Below are 16,177 nucleotides of genomic sequence, written 5' to 3'. Positions count from 1 at the left end.
GTGATTGATTAGACAAAGATGTTAATTTCAAAAGGCATATATGGCAGCAAGGAATGTCCAAAATTTAACAATTTATTAATTTTAACACCTCAATAATTAATATGCATGAGCACCTTGATTCAGATTATTCAATATTTAAATAACAGTTAAATGGGTTACTAACTCTTAGCCCCAAGTCCAAAAGCTATTCTGGTCCATTAGGATGCAGTGCAAATAAAATAAATATGGGCTGACTAAATAAAAAAGCCCAACTTGCAATTATGGACCTATTCAGATTTAGCTTAGCAGGCCCAAGCCCAATCAAAAGGAAAAACCCTAAACCTATTTTTATTTTCCACTTTTTTTCTATCTTCTTCCTCTAACCGCCGCCACTATTCCTTCTTTTCTTTTGTTTGGGAAGTAGCCCGTGGCTACTACCCATGGCTGCCCCATGATGGCAGCCCGCGGCTGCCACCCATGGCCGCCACCCACGCCGATCTCCGCCCGTGAAGGAGGCGGGATACCGCTCCTTTAGGCGGTGATTTCCGCCCGCGGCGGTGGCGTGCGAGCCGCCTAGGGCTGTTCCCATCGCCGTCGCATGGGTTGAGGGTGCGGCCAGCGGCGGGAAGCCCCACTTTTGGGCTTGCGGTTCTTCCTCTACGTTTTCTCATCCACCGTGAATGAAAATCAGCCAAGAGATCAATTGATGATTTATGGCAAGATCGATTAGAAAGGAAAAATATTGGAAGTAGAAAACGGGAAAGAAGTTGTGAGGAAGAAGATGACTCATGCGGTTGGAAGATGAAGCTTACGGGAAGGAAAAGAAAAAAGATGAACAGTGAAATCCTTTTCCTTTTTTCTTAAATCCGAAAATCATATACAATCATATTTCATGCAAATCTAAAATAAAATCAAACCAAATATTTGATTATCAATGGGAGATCGATTTATGCAGAAGATTCATTCACCAATGCATAAAATTAATCCATAAATCTAGATAAAATAATAATTATATATGAAGGATTCTAATCCTAGCATGGAGGCTCTGATACCAATTGTTAATCAAAATATTAACATGCTAAGATTTAGAATCACAATAATAGTGTATTCAAGTTTGAGAGATATACCTGCGGAAGACATATTGAATACGATTCTTCAATCACCTGGAATAATAGCGGCCAGATCTTTCCTTCCTGGCTCCTCATAAAAGATAGCCGTCAATGGGGCAAGCTATCAACCTTATGGAGAGGAGAGGGGGACCTAGCCTTTATATAGGAAACATAAGGGAGTCTTTCCATTAAAGGCTCCAAAACCCTAATTGGGTTTCCTGGCCTACATACTAAAATTACCACAATAAATAGGACTCAATCCTATAAATCCAAGGTACACCAAAGCCCATAAAACAAAATGATCACACATCATATTGGGCTTAACCATAGTACCATTCTGAGCCATACGTCTAACCTGTTTTATAAAACAAAAATACGCAATCAGTGTAAACCCATATTTTGAAATTATTCTAACACCGCCTCCTCGCCCTTGGCCGCCCCCTCCCTTCATGCCTCCCACCGCGCCCTCGGCGGCTGGCTCCACCTTCCCTCTCCTTCTTCCCATTCCCCTCCTTCCTCCGCCCCACCACCCTCCTGATGAGTTACGCCCCGTTCGATGCGACGTTCACAGCGAAATTCGAACAAAATGTCGTTCATCGTATGAACGCACCTCGGATCGTAGAGTTCAAAAATTTTTCTAGATCCAAATCTAGAAGATCTTTGAACTCATTAGGAAGGAAAGATTAGGATCTGAGGAGGGTTGATTAAGATTGATAAAACTAAAACAAAAATCATAAGTTATTAATTTGAAGATCTCATCTTCAAAAATTCTGCAGGTATAAAACATCGTAGCCTGATAATCTTTCTAGGTTCCTGGTTAAGCCGCACATGTGTCCGGCCTCTATAGGTATCCACACGAGGATCTAATCATTTGAGATAGGGTCTTACCGGAGTGTTAGCTCCTTGCAAAGACCTCTCATGACTATCAAATAGTTGGAAGAAATCTGTAATATACCTCCTTGAAGAAGAACCCTTTCTTCTTTGATCTTACTCGCAACGGAGGAAGAGGAAGGAGGAACCTTTGCGCGTGGATCTTCCTTGCCTTGATGTCGTGGAAGAAGAGGATGCAGAGGACCCCCTTGCTGCCATAGAGAAGGAGGAAGAATGGGCTTGGGCGTGGAGAAAAGAACTTCTTTCCTTGGGCGAATTGATCTCTTCCTAGGTTCTTCTTCTTTCTTTCTTTCCAACACTTGGAAGAAGATGAACTTGATCTCCCTTGCTGCCGTGGAAAGAAGAGGGGAAGCCTCTTGCTGCCATGGGAAGGGAGAAGAAAAGAGAAAGGAAGGCATGGAGAGAAAGAGGAGAGAATTAATTCATAATGTCTCCCTTGCTACCCTTTTATAGATTAGGCTTAGGACTTCTCCTAATCTTATTAGAAGTATGGGACTATAACCCATCCTTGGATTAATGTTAAGTGTCCAATCCTTGTGCTCATAGATGCATGACATGTGTCCACTTAATCAATTGATTAATTTTCTAATCACATTAGAATTCCTAATCTCATTAGGAGAATTAATTGATTTGGGAGCATGCATCCTACAACGCCATATGGACTTTAAAGTCCGCATAGTGTGAACACGACTTAAGTCATATTCATCCTACGACGACATGTGGTCTTTAAAATCTGCATAATCCTTGGTTTAATCAAATTGGCCCAATTATGAACCCAAATCAATTTGGATCGAACCCAATTTGATTTGGCTCATTAAATCAGCCCAATTGCAATCCAATTGCAATCAATTCCACTTAATTCTTCTTTCATTAACTCACTAACACTTAGTGGGTTAATTCAATCACCAATCATATTGATGATTGATTTCTATTGTGATTCCAAATCACAATTATGATAGTCTGATTAATTAAACCCTCTATGTGTGTGACCCCGTAGGTTCTATTCTGACTGGTAGTGGACATATTGAGATCTCCATCTCAATATCACTGAAACTCCTTTCAGTGGACTGAAACGATTTTAGTTCTACTCTTAGGGTTCACTGATCACCAAGTGAATGCCTTGGAGTCTCACAATCCACTAGTGACACCTAGCAGTATGTGGTGGCAACCCAGCAGAATAGAATATCTGAACCTCTTGGTGCAGTTAGCGTATGATACAGTCCCTCTATCATGGATTCCGACGTGACGAAGGTTATGGATATCTCGTCAAAACCTATTGTCCGTCATATGTCAGATTTATACGACTTCCAGTTCGAGATATGAAAAACTCTTTTTCCAAAATACCTAGCTAGGAATTTATCGAACTCAGTCTCATAAATCACATAGGATCACTCCTAATCTATCAAGGTCGATAGATCCATCTGACTAAGTCTCGCATAATCACTCTAGTCTCTCTACACCATGGCTCGAGACTCGTCCATCTGACTAAGTGATCTATGCACTAATCTCAGCGGATCGATCACCGTCCCTCGTGATGGATCCATCGATCAGGAGCATTTAGAAATTATTCCCTAATGACAAATGCCTCAAATTCTCAACTTCTTGAGAATATGTGTCATCATCTATTAATTTCTTGGACGATTCATGGACACATACAAACATGAATAAAAAAAACAAATTGCCCAATCTTATTTATTAATAAGTATAAAATTATGAATTTATGCCCTAGATTACAAATATGCGTCAACCACGTTGGCTTCTAGGACATACTTCTAACAATCTCCCACTTGCACTAAAGCCAATCAGACATGTATTTAAGTCCCAATTTTTCAAGATGGACTTCTAATTTCTTCTAACTCGGCTACTTAGTGAATGGGTCCGCCACGTTATCAGTGGAGTCTACTCTCTGCACCTCTACATACTTCTTTTCAAGGTAGTCGTGAATTAGATGAAATCGCCGCTCTATATGCTTGGACTTCTGGTGAGACCACGGCTCCTTAGCCAGTGTTATGGCGCCGTTATTGTCGCAGAAAATGGTTATGGCATCTGATGACATGATTTCTAGCTCTTCGACAAACTTCTTGTACCAGAATGCTTCCTTTGCAGCATTCAATGCAGCAATGTACTCTGCTTCTATGGTAGAATCTGCAATAATCGGTTGCTTGGAACTTTTCCAATTTACCAATCCTCCATTGCATAAGAATACATATCCTGATGTAGACTTTCTATCATTAGGGTCAGTCATGAAGTCTGAATCAGTATATCCTTCTACCTTTAACTCTGTGCCTCCCCCAAAGACCAAAAACATATCCTTAGTCCTTCTCAAGTACTTAAGGATATTTTTCACTGCCATCCAGTACTCCTCATCTGGATTTGACTGATATCTGCTCGTGACACTCACAGCATATGCTATATCAGGTCGAGTACATAGCATGGCATACATGAGGCTCCCTATTGCCGATGCATAAGGAATCCTACTCATGCGCTGAATCTCTTCAGATGTTTTGGGGCACATCTTTTTGGAGAGATTTATCCCATACCTTAGGGGTAACAATTCCCTCTTAGAGTTTTCCATGCTGAACCTCTTCAGCACTTTCTCTATATACATTTTTTGTGATAGGCCAAGCATCCTCTTAGATCTATCTCTATAGACCTTAATTTCCAAAATATAAGATACTTCACCTAGATCTTTAATGGAGAACTTCCTAGACAGCCATAACTTGACCGATGTGAGCATGGGAATATCATTCCCAATCAGGAGTATATCATCCACGTACAATACGAAGAATACTATAGCCCTCCCACTGATCTTTTTGTACACACAGTTCCTCTTTGTTCTTGATGAAATCAAACGATTTAATCACATCATCGAAATGAGTGTTCCAACTCCAAGATGCTTGCTTTAGTCCATAAATGGATCTTTGCAACTTGCAGACCTTGTGATCACCATCACTGAAAGTGAAACTCTGAGGTTGTTCCATATAGATATCTTCCTCAAGATATCCATTAAGGAATGCAGTTTTCACATCCATCTGCCATATCTTATAATCATGATAAGCTGCAATGGCAAGCAACGTTCGAATGGACTTCAGCATGGCTACCGGTGAAAAGGTATCCTGATAGTCAATGCCTTCGCGCTGACTATAACCTTTTGCCACCAGCCTTGCGTTAGGTCTCTACCTTGCTATCCGAACTTATTTTTCTTTTGTAAATTCATTTACACCCAATAGGTACTATACCTTCAGGCGGATCTACTAAGGTCCATACTTGGTTGGAATGCATGGAGTCTATTTCTGACTTCATCACATTCATCCATTTTTCGGAGTCGATGTCTAACATCGCTTCGTTGTAGATCATCACTATGATCTCTTTCTCCCATGAGGAACTCTTCCTCTATTTCCTCTGAAAGCATACCTAAGTATCTTTCAGGAGGATGGAAGATCCTACTGGATCTACGAAGTGGACGAGGTTCTTCATTTATTGGCTCAATGTGAATAGGTTCACTAGGCTCAATTGCCCGTTGCTCGTTGCTCTTCAGAGACTTTCTCTTCGAGCACAATTTTTCTCCCACTGCCTCTATCAAGGATAAACTGTTTTTCTAAGAAGATGGCATGTTGGCTCACAAATACTTTGTGATCCTTTGGGATGTAAAAATTATATCCTAACGACTCTTTAGGATATCCAATGAAATGAGCACCAATTGTCCTAGTCTCCAACTTGTCTGCCTGTTGTCGCTTGACTTGGGCCGGACATCTCCAAATCTTGAGATAACCAAGACTTGGTTTCTTACCATGCCATATCTCATACGGTGTGGTAGGAACGGCTTAGAGGGAACTCTATTCAATATGTAGATAGCTGTAAGTAGGGCATCTCCCCACAAGAATAAAGGTAAGTCAGTGAAGCTCATTGATGAGAGCACAAAAGTGCAATCGTCATACCATCTTAATTAATATTATAGTTAATCTTTAATAATAAAATTAACTAATTAACATTGTATTTGTGTTTGAGTGCAAGTAATCCAAGAGACCCAATAACATTGGGTTTGAGCCCAAGGCCCGGCAGCCCAAGCTCTAGTCAAGCCAGCGTGCCAGCAATGCCCGCATCCCAGACTTCCTCCCTTGATCGTGCCAGCCGCATGCCAGCTTCCGTGCCAGGCCATCCGCGTCTCCAGCACGTCCCCACCATGCCTTACAGCCATCCAGCATCAGTTGATTCTGCCGCTTCCGTCCGTGACGCACCGGAATCCCAAACCCCCCAGGAACCACATTTCCAGCCTCCCAATGCGTTCATCCTCCCCTGTTTTCTCATCTTCCCGTCTCATCCCGCGTCCGCGACCCAATCCCAGCCGTGCGCCCATTCTGAAAATCTAGCATCAAGCCGCCCGCATCCGCACCATGATCTTCAGCCCCCCTCTCCCATGATCCCGCCTCACAGATCGCCCCCAAGCAAGCGTCCGTGAATGGCGTCTTCCCACCGCGTCTCCTCCATTCCAGCCATCGGCATTCAACGCCCACGTCCCAGACTCTACCGTGATCCAAGCTCCTCCGGAACCCCAGCGGCCATCGTCATGAATCCACACTCCCAGCTCATCTCGTGATCAAGATCCAGCGTCTCAGCCCCTCTCCCATGGATCCACTCCTCCCATCATCGTGCCCAGCCGCTCGCTTGCATCCATCTCCTCCAGCGATCCCGCGTGCATCAACTCCCGAAATCCAAGCCTCCCGTGATGCTAGCAGTGGTCCCAGCAAAGATCCCGCAACGCCCTTTCATCCAAATCCCATCCCCCGCGTCTGAGCTCCATGGATTGTGCCACAGTCAAGCCTCCGAGTCTGCCCCTTCCGGAATCCCAAGCATCCTCACTCGACATATAAAGAGGGTGGCCATCGGAAGAAGAAAGGGAGGGGGAGCTCTCGGTGCAGGCTGGGTGTTGAGCCAAAGAACAGGGGAGGCCCTGTTTTCTGAGAAGAAGGAAGAAAAAAAAATGTTATTTTAATTTTTCTTTTGTTTAGGTGTTCAACCGAGTTACTTGTTCCTTATTTTTTTTTTATTTTTTTTCTTCCTTACTCTTGTAAGCACTTGTCCTTTTATGCAATCCATAAATTTATTTTATGCAATCTATATTCCAGTCTGCAATTTTCCTAGCACTGTTTTCATCCAATTTATGCTAAAGCTTTAATTTCTATTGTTTTTAATTTCTATATTTTTAAGTTCCGTTCTTCAACTTCTGTAATTTTTCTTTTTATGCAATACAATTAAATCTTCCTTTATGCAATTTGTGTTCGCTTCAATCTTCTTGTTTTCATCCATTTTAATTTATGCCAAAACTCTTCTTTGATTAATTAAATAAATGCTTTTCGAATCTGAGTACCTTTTTTTTAGTTAGTTTCAATTAGAAAATCATATCAACATCCCCGACATAATATTTTTCTTTTATTATTCAAAAATCGCTTTTGAATTCGAGTGAACGTTTTTATTTTTAAGCAACTCCAATCGCCTCCTTGTGGATCAACCTCTTACAACCACTATTCTTCGAGTAGAAAAGGTAAGAGTAAAATTAAATTAAACTTTTTTTGTCGGTTCTAACAACGATCTATTTAGCATATTTTTAGGTAAACAGGAACCGGACAACAAAATTTTGGCACCGTTGCCGGGGAGGCAAATCGAGAAGCAAGAACGATCACGAAGATCAAATTGGATTTTGGATGCCCGGAGTGAACGCACTCTGGTAGTAAGTTTTTATTTTTTTTCCTTATTTTGATTATTTTTAGTTAATAATTTCGTAGTTATTAAATTTTGAAATTTGAAATTTGAAATTTAAAGTTTTTTTAAAAAAGTAAAAAAAATAAAATTCAAAAAAAATGAAAAATTTCCAAAATTCAAAAATTCAAAAATTTAAATTCAAAATTTGAATTCTCAGATTCGAAATTTGAAATTTAAATTAAAAAAAAGTTAAAAAAAATTATTATTTTTGCTAGTAATTGATAGGGTGCAATCTTCCGAGGTTATCATACCTCTATTGGGGCTCCTCACGGAGTAATCTCCAGAGCTTATTCAATGGGCATTCGGAGATTGACTGACGCATAAGGATTGTGTTTAGTTTACATTCAAGTTATGCTATATAAAAATCTAAATAAAAAAATAATAAAAATTAAAAAAATAAAAAAATAGTAAAAAAATAAAAAAAATTGCTTGCTTATTTAATCAGTACAACCTAATGACATTGCATAAACTTTAAAAAAATCATTAATTATTTGCTGCATTTAGTATTAAGCATTTGCATAAAATAATTTAAGGGCAAAACCTATTAAAAAGATAAGGTCGGAAAGTTATTACCTGTCCTTAGCCCAAAAATCACCACGTTGTATACATATCCTAAGCCAAATTAAATTAAAATCAATTAGACGTTGGCCTTAGGATTTTTGAGCTCAATTAGGCTCTTGGAAAGAAGCGGCTGAAAGCCACTCCAGTGAAAATTTAGTAATTGGTGATGTCTAGGAAAGTTTTACAATAGTGAGAACTGTTACGGGTATTGTGGTATCAGTGTATCCCTTCTAGCACCACCACACATCCCGGGACTTTTCTGGTCACTGGTTACTGGATCACTTAACTGGTAAGCTCAAGCTTAATCTGAAAGAGAGATTAGGAGCTGTCTAATCTAGGAGAGAATTTCAGAAACTTTTTAACCTGATAAATCTCTGTGCAACTAGATTAAAAGCTACTAAACCTTCTTTAACCTCAAGATTAAAGAGCCAATCCATTGTGTGGTGTTGATTGTGGTCATCTTGGTCTAGCCCTTCTTCTTATCTTTTAGGATTTCGTTTAGGAGTCGAGTCTAATTAAGTTGTGGATAATGTATGCATGGTAGAAGATCATTAAGGGGTAAGTTAACACCATTTAACCCAGAGGTTGGAAAAAATTATCGTCACATCCGATGAATTATTGATCAACCACCGATCTCTACAATGGGCGATTATATTAGAACCCTGAATGAATTATTCGCTCCTGCATCTGCTAGTCCACCTACATGTATAGTGTTGCCAATAAATAATGCAGCCCAATTTGAAATTCAAGCTGCAACAATAAATATGCTACCCAAATTCCATGGGTTTGAAAGTGAACAACCCTACATTCATCTAAATAAATTCATGACAATTTGTCAAACTTTCAAAAATCAAAATTTAGATGAAGAAAGTGTAAAATTGAGATTGTTCCCAATGACCTTAGAGGATCGAGCCGCGGCATGGCTATATTCTCTAGCTCCAAATTCCATCACAACATGGAAACAACTATCTAAGAAGTTCATGGCAAAATTTTACCCCATGATTAAAACAGAAAAAATTAAGGATGCCATAAGAACTTTCAGAGGAAAATCTAAAGAGAAATTTTTTCAAACTTGGAAACGATTCCATGACTTGTTGATCAAATGCCCACACCATGGGCTTGATAAGGCTGATCTGGTCCACTTCTTTTATAAAGGACTACCTCCGGCACATAGAAACATGATCGAGTCTATGCACAAGGATAGGTTCATGAACCAAACCCCGGATCAAGCCTATGAATTTCTTGTTGACTTAGCCGAGAACACCCAAAATTGGAGTAGCTATGGTGAAGAAGTAAATAGAGATGAGTTCGGGTCTAGAGAACCAAGTACCTACGGAATAAAAACAGACCCATAACTCAAAAATGTCATGTCCAATCTAGTAAATGGGATGAACAATTTAAGTAAAAAGTTTGATGCTTTCACTGTTTCCCCTAGTTCGAGTTCATACAAAGAGTCAAATCCCATCATAAAAGTGGAACACGAGCCACAAGGCTATGTATCTTATGTAACAGTTCTGAGCATCTAGTGGAGTGCTGTCCTAATCTGCCCACCATAAAGGCCGAGCAAGCAAATGCTCTAAATTCATATAGTGCCTTTAAGAAGCCCACTCCCAACTCGCTCAGCCCAGTTTACCATCCTGATAATAGGTTCCACCCAAATTTTTCATACAAGCAGAACGAACCTATTCAGCAAGGTGGTCCACCAGGTTTTCAGAACAACTTTCCCAGAATAGGTCCATCGCAAATGAACCAACCTTTGGTTCCATCTATACCTTCTTATAATGCCCCTATCCCACGCAACCTTCACCATTAGAAACCATGATGGCTAATATGATGAAACAACAATAAGATTTTATCAAGCAACAATAACAGACCAATACAGCCCAAGCCCAGACTAACCAATTCCATGCGCAAGCGATTGCAAAACTTGAGGTTAGTCTAAGCCAAATAGCAAACTCTCTAGGGGATAGAAAGAAAGGTGAACTACCTAGTCAACCAGTGCCTAACCCTAGTAGACAACAAAATCAAGGTCAGAGAGGTCAGTATCAAATCGATTCTAATGGAAATCCGACCTATGAAGTCCAGGCAATTACCACTTTAAGGTCTGGCAAGCAAGTGGACAATAAAATCCAACTTTCTGAACATGAAAAAGAAAATAAAAATGAATCCGATAAGAACCCTATTCAGAAGAGAGGTCAAGAACAGAATAAATCAGAAAAAAAGGAAGAACCCATAGAAACATACAAACCTAAGGTTTCCTTTTTCAGTAGACTTCAGGACTCCAAGAAACAATCTAACTTTGATGAAATAATGGAAGTCTTTAAAACTGTTCAAATAAATATACCTTTTCTCGATGCCATAAGATAAATTTCCTCCTATACAAAATTCTTGAAAGACCTCACCACGGTCAAAAGAAAAACCAGTATTCCTAGGTAAGCTGTTATGGCTGCACAAGCCTCATCTCTCATTCAACAACAGATTGCTCCGAAATTCAAAGACCCTGGTTGTCCCACCATTGAAATAAAAATAGGAGAGACGATCATCTAGAGAGCCCTATTAGATTTAGGAGCCAGTGTAAACCTACTTTCCTACAATGTGTACCAAAAGTTAGATTTGGGAGAATTAAAGCCCACAAATATTACCCTTTCCTTAGCAGATAGGACGGTGAAGTATCCCAAGGGGATTGTAGAGGATGTAATAGTGAAGGTAAACGCGTTTTACTATCTTGTAGACTTCGTTATCCTTGAGACCGAACCTATAATACATCCAGACAATCACACACCTATAATTTTAGGTAGACCCTTCTTAGCCACGGCAAATGCTGTGATCAATTGTCGAAATGGGATGCTGAAGTTATCTTTTGGTAACATGAAAGTCGAGCTTAATGTCTTCAACATAAGTAAACAACCACCAGACGACAAAAAAATAAATGAAGTTGACATGATTGAAAGTCTGGTTCAGGAGACTTTCTTACAAACTTATAATAAGGACCCTTTAGAGGCTTACCTTGCCCATTCCGAGGAAGGGGTCAAGCATGCGCCCCCTAATTCTGTTCCCCTTATGAGCATAGAAAGTCATCAGCCGACTATTCTTCCTCGGACTCTTCCAAAACCATTCTTAGATAATGGTTGAAAAAAAAAGGGGATCTATATTTTGTCTGGCTGAAGACATAAAACTTAGCGTTCTTGGAAGGCAACCCAACATGTAAATATTATAAAAAAATAATAATAATTAAATTAAAAAAATAATAAATTACTAACATGCAGGTTTGGAGGTTTTTGGCCCCACTTGTCAATTTGCCTACCCATATCAGGTAACATCTCCTTTGTCCTATTACTGCTTTAAAATTTCTTTAACATTGTGGACAATGTTAGATTTGTATGGGGGTGAGAATATTTTTGATTTCTAAATAATAATAATAATAATAATAAAATAGTAATAAAAAAAAGAGCACACAAAAAAGAAAAATAGGGGGGGGGGATTTCAAATTTTAACTCAAATTCCAATCTTTTTGGCTGTACAAACTAGGAATTGCTTTGACAATAGCTTTAAGTTAAGGAATAGGATAGCAATTCTAGCTTGAGTTTTCGTCCCACCTATCTTCTGCTAACATGATAAAAGATGATTAAGCACCTACACGTAAGCACATGAATAGTGGGGTATGTAAACTTATAACTAATATGAATACTTTTAATCTTCTGGATAATTTAAAGTTATATGTGTGATGAATACCCTATATAAAAAAATTAAAAAGAAAGAAAGAAAAAGAAGAAAAAAGAAGAAAAATATAAAATGAGTTTATTTTAAGTCTTCTCAATGAGTAACTGAGCCTCTTGCTTGGCAAGCAGTGAGTGTTCGCGTAAAAAGGTGAGGATGACTGAAATTAAACTCTGAATGACTAATTCGGCCTTGAAGCCTAGTTGACTTGAGTTATTAAGCCTGTTAGGGTGTCTTTACATCTAATGCCCTGAGCCATCTAGATCGGGAGTTATTGGCCTAACACTCGCTACATGGGTTAGCTAGAAAGCTTAATAAGGCTAAATATTGCACAAGTCATTCTTCTTAGCATTCAGTCTGAAAAAAATAAAAAAAAATAAAAAAAAACTAAATAAATAAATCTGGGGTGTTCATTACCATTTAACTCTAGAAAGTCTCGAAAATTAGAGTGATCATGTTGGAAGTAAGTGAAAGCCACTCATTTATATGATACTATCTTGCACCTCACTACATTCTTGACTTGTTAGCAAATAGATGGGGTGTAATGAAACTTGAGTTAGAGTCTACTTAAATATGATAGCAACAAGTCTCTATTGTCCTTGCAATTCTAGTTTCATACAGTAATACTTGTTCAAATTTCAAGTTAAAAATTGGAAATCCCTGACTCATGAAGTTTGTGGGTAACTTCACTGTAAATCCTCACGAGACAACACTCGTCCACTAGGGTAACCTAGGGGTTTAAAGGCTTGCTGCACGTGCTAAGTACAATCGTGATGCTCTACGAAAGTGGGTACGTATCTCAATTTTTATGTACTTAGCTTCAATAAAAAGTCATGGGTTAGCTACATCTTTTGTGCCCTCATTTTATCATTTGCTCATTAATTGCTAGAGACTAGTAATAAGCTGGTTGGGGGGATGTGATGAGAGCACAAAAGTGCAATCGTCATACCATCTTAATTAGTATTATAGTTAATCTTTAATAATAAAATTAACTAATTAACGTTGTATTTGTGTTTGAGTGCAAGTAATCCAAGAGACCCAATAATATTGGGTTTGAGCCCAAGGCCCGGCAGCCCAAGCTCTAGTCAAGCCAGCGTGCCAGCAACGCCCGCGTCCCAGACTTCCTCCCTTGATCGTGCTAGCCACATGCCAGCTTCCGTGCCAGGCCGCCTGTGTCTCCAGCGCGTCCCCACCATGCCTTACAGCCATCGAGCATCAGTTGATTCAGCCGCTTCCATCCGTGACGCACCGGAATCCCAAACCCACCAGGAACCACATTTCCAGCCTCCCAATTCGTTCATCCTCCCCTGTTTTCTCATCTTCCCGTCTCATCCCACGTCCACGACCCAATCCCAGCCGTGCGCCCATTCTGAAAATCTAACATCAAGCCGCCCGCATCCGCACCATGATCTTCAGCCCCTCTCCTGTGATCCCGCCTCACAGATCGCCCCCAAGCAAGCGTCTGTGAATGGCATCTTCCCACCGCGTCTCCTCCATTCCAGCCATCGGCATTCAACGCCCACGTCCTAGACTCTACCGTGATCCAAGCTCCTTCGGAACCCCAGCGGCCATCGTCCCGAATCCACGCTCCCAGCTCATCCCGTGATCAAGATCCAGCATCTCAGCCCCTCTCCCATGGATCCGCTCCTCCCATCATCGCGCCGAGCCGCTCGCTTGCATCCATCTCCTCCAGCGATCCCGCGTGCATCAGCTCCCGAAATCCAAGCCTCTCGTGATGCTAGCAGTGGTCCCAGCAAAGATCCCGCAGCGCCCTTTCATCCAAATCCCATCCCCCGCGTCCGAGCTCCATGGATCGTGCCGCAGTCAAGCCTCTGAGTCCGCCCCTTCCGGAATCCCAAGCATCCTCACTCGACCTATAAAGAGGGTGGCCATCGAAAGAAGAAAGGGAGGGGGAGCTCTCGGTGCGGGCTGGGTGTTGAGCCAAAGAACAGGGGAGGCCCTGTTTTTCGAGAAGAAGGAAGAAAAAAAATGTTATTTTAATTTTTCTTTTGTTTAGGTGTTCAACCGAGTTACTTGTTCCTTATTTTTTTTATATTTTTTTTTCTTTCTTACTCTTGTAGGCACTTGTCCTTTTATGCACTCCATAAATTTATTTTATGCAATCTATATTCCAGTCTGCAATTTTTCTAGCACTGTTTTCATCCAATTTATGCTAAAGCTTTAATTTCTATTGTTTTTAATTTCTGTATTTTTAAGTTCCGTTCTTCAACTTCTGTATTTTTTTTTATGCAATATAATTAAATCTTCCTTCATACAATTTGTGTTCGCTTCAATCTTCTTATTTTTATCCATTTTAATTTATGCCAAAACTCTTCTTTGATTAATTAAATAAATGCTTTTCGAATCTGAGTACCTTTCTTTTAGTTAGTTTCAATTAGAAAATCATATCAACATCCCTGACATAATATTTTTCTTTTATTATTCAAAAATTGTTTTTGAATTCGAGTGAACGTTTTTATTTTTAAGCAACTCCAATCGCCTTCCTGTGGATCGACCTCTTACAACCACTATTCTTCGAGTAGAAAAGGTAAGAGTAAAATTAAATTAAACTTTGTTTGTCGGTTCTAACAACGACCTGTTTAGCATATTTTTAGGTAAACAGGAACCGGACAACACTCATCATGGACCTGACCATATCCAATAGGGTCCGATTCCTCCTTTCTGACACTCCGTTGAGTTGAGGTGTTCCAGGAGGTGTCTATTATGAAACTATACCATTTTGTTTGAGATAATCGCAAAACTCTCCACTAAGGTATTCTCCTCCTCGATCTGGTCGAAGAACCTTAATGAGTTTCCCTGTCTGTTTTTCTACTTCAAATCTGAATTCTTTGAACCTTTCAAATGCTTCAGATTTATGTCTCATAAGATAGATATAACCATACCGTGAAAAATCATCGGTAAAAGTAATAAAGTAGAAAAATTGATCCGCACATCGAATGGGCCACACACATCAGTGTGTACTAGGGCAAGTATTTCAGCAGACCTCTCCCCGTGTCCTACAAAGGATAATTTGGCCATTTTTTCTTGAAGGCAGGATTCACAAATCGGATATGACTCAGAAGTCAATGAACTCAAAAGCCCATGTTTTTCCACTTTGTTAATTATGTCTTCTCCTATATGACCAAGTCTGAGGTGCTACAAATATTTTTGATATATCTCATCTCTAGATCTTTTAGATCCTATGGTACTCACTGTATGCTCAGATACATTCACAGATACATCCATATGTAAGTGATAGAGACCGTCAATCATAAAACTACGTCCAAACAGTTTATTTCGTAAATAAATGGAAACATAGTCTTTATTGAAATTGAATTCATAATGTTCCTATGCTAGACAAGATACAAAAATCAGATTTCTGCTAGCACTAGGTATAAAATAACAATCTCTAAGTATTAAATTAAATCTTGACGGTAAATACAAAGGGAATGTGCCCACAACAATAGCAGCAACTCTTGCTCCATTGCCAACCCGTAGGGTTACCACACCTTCCGTAAGCCTTCTACTTTCCTTTAGACCTTGCATGGTAGTACACAAGTAAACACTAGAACCAGAGTCTATAACCCAACTGGAAATAGAAGAAACCGTTAGATTAGTTTCAATAATGAGCATGTTGATATACCTTCAGAAGGCGTGTCACCCTTCTTGCTCTTTATGTGTCCCATGTAGATAGGACAGTTCCTCTTCCAATAGCCGTCTTCATTGCAATGGAAACATTTTTCTTTGGGTTCGGCTTTCTTCTAAGGAACTTTCTTCTTCGGCTTTTTCTCGGTCTTCTGCTTCTTCGCAGGCTTCTTCTTCTTCCCAGTAGACTTTCTCTTGGAAGTAGAAGCTAGCTCAGCAGCGAGAACTGTACCCCTTGAACCTTTCAAGGCTCCCTCAGTTATCACCAACATATTCAACAATTCAAGTTTGGTGCATTCAATTTTATTCATATGGTAGTTTACAATAAACTGCCCATATGAAGATGACAACGATTGTAGGATCAAATTCATTTGCAAATCCTTGTGCATGGTCTGTTAGATATATGCCCTAGAAGCCAATCTAGCTGACACATTATTAATTTTGGAACATTATTTTGTACTTGACTTTATTATTATTGAATAATAAATGGGCATCTTTTTCATTCATATTGTTTA

Source organism: Phoenix dactylifera, unplaced genomic scaffold (genome assembly GCF_009389715.1).
Source record: "Phoenix dactylifera cultivar Barhee BC4 unplaced genomic scaffold, palm_55x_up_171113_PBpolish2nd_filt_p 000228F, whole genome shotgun sequence".
Taxonomy (NCBI): Eukaryota; Viridiplantae; Streptophyta; class Magnoliopsida; order Arecales; family Arecaceae; genus Phoenix; species Phoenix dactylifera.
The sequence above is the reverse complement of the archived record's forward strand: the minus strand, read 5'-3'. Positions refer to the sequence as shown.